This window comes from Arachis ipaensis, chromosome B07, assembly GCF_000816755.2.
Source record: "Arachis ipaensis cultivar K30076 chromosome B07, Araip1.1, whole genome shotgun sequence".
NCBI classification, from domain to species: domain Eukaryota; kingdom Viridiplantae; phylum Streptophyta; class Magnoliopsida; order Fabales; family Fabaceae; genus Arachis; species Arachis ipaensis.
Window position 1 is genome coordinate 107,644,524 of NC_029791.2, and position 1,035 is coordinate 107,645,558.

A 1,035-nucleotide genomic window follows, 5' to 3' on the forward strand; every position below is an offset into this window, starting at 1 on the left:
GGTTGGTTTAACTTCTTCAGTTAAGCCAAGCTTTCTGATAGTGGATGCAGGTATCAGGTTGATGCTCGCCCCAAGATCGCATAGAGCTGTCTTGGTGCAATCACCTTCTAATATGCATGGTATCAGAAAGCTCCCAGGGTCTTTAAGCTTTTCAGGAAAGCTTTTCAGAATGACTGCACTGCATTCTTCAGTGAGGAGAACTCTTTCTGTTTCTCTCCACTCCTTTTTATGACTCAAGATCTCTTTCATGAACTTGGCATAAGAAGGTATTTGCTCAAGTGCCTCTGCAAATGGAATCTTTATTTCAAGAGTCCTTAGATAATCTGCAAAGCGAGCAAATTGCTTATCCTGCTCCTCTTTCCGGAGTTTTTGAGGATAAGGTATCTTGGCTTTATATTCCTCAACCTTAGTGGTTAAAGAAGCCTTTTTAGAGGGGTTGTTATCAGCACTTGTGTGTGTCTGATCCCTCACTGGCAATTGAATGCCAGAGTCAGAAGCTGGAGTGACGTTAGACGCCAGCTCACTGTCTGTTCCTGGTGCCTGAACGCCAGAACCGTGCTCCTGTTGGGCGTTCAACGCCAGATTCTTGCCCATTTCTGGCGTTGAACGCCAATCCTGCCTTGTTTCTGGCGCTGANTTAGATCTAGGTTTAATTCATGCTTTGATTTACTTTTCCTTTACAAATTCTTGTTCCTCTACTCTTCCTCTCTCTAATTTTTTATTTCATCCTTGTAATTGCTTACATTGTTGTTGATGCACTCTTTCTTATTCTATTTTTCCTTCAATGCAATTTGAGGTAATTCATTTAGATCTTGTTTTCTTTAATTATTGTTGTTGATTTCTTACATTCAATTGTTGTTAGATTTTATTCTTGTTGATTGATTTACTATGCTTTATTCTTTTTCCTTCCAAGTGTTTGATAAAATACTTGAGAAGGTGTTAGAATAGATTTTCCTCCTCTTGGCTTTGGTAGAGTAATTAGTGACGCTTGAGTTATCTAATTCCTTTGTTGATTGATAATTAGAAGTTGCTAAT